This window comes from Sinocyclocheilus grahami, unplaced genomic scaffold, assembly GCF_001515645.1.
Source record: "Sinocyclocheilus grahami isolate Dianchi unplaced genomic scaffold, SAMN03320097.WGS_v1.1 scaffold432.1, whole genome shotgun sequence".
NCBI classification, from domain to species: Eukaryota; Metazoa; Chordata; class Actinopteri; order Cypriniformes; family Cyprinidae; genus Sinocyclocheilus; species Sinocyclocheilus grahami.
The window spans coordinates 522,394-522,883 of record NW_015505611.1 but is presented as its reverse complement, the minus strand read 5'-3'; positions in this window follow the sequence as shown (position 1 = coordinate 522,883).

Below are 490 nucleotides of genomic sequence, written 5' to 3'. Positions count from 1 at the left end.
TTTGTTCAGTGTATATATATATATATATATGGGTGATTCTATAATTGCAGGTACATTTGGTGTCCGAAGTCATTATTTTTTTCTGATTTTTGTTCAAATGGTTATATTTTTTATTATTTTAATAATTTGCTACTTATTGTTATGAATTACAAGATGTTACAGTCAATAACAATATAATAATTTGTGTAAAAAGTGTCTTAAATAGCTAAAAAAAATCATGATTTCTTGTTGTCCGAATTAGTCAGTGCATTTTTTCCATCATGTATCATTGTGTAATCAAAATATTTTATTGTACTTTTCTTTTTGTAATATTTCATTCATTTTATTTATAAAAGGCCTAAATACTAATTTACTTAATTCTACAACATTAAATTGTTTAAAAATAACTTTTTTCTTCTAAAAATGTGTGTCCATAAATCTTGCGTCAACTCTGTTACCGTACCATATTTTGCCTTTAAATTGGTGGAATTATCTCCCACAACTATGTAAG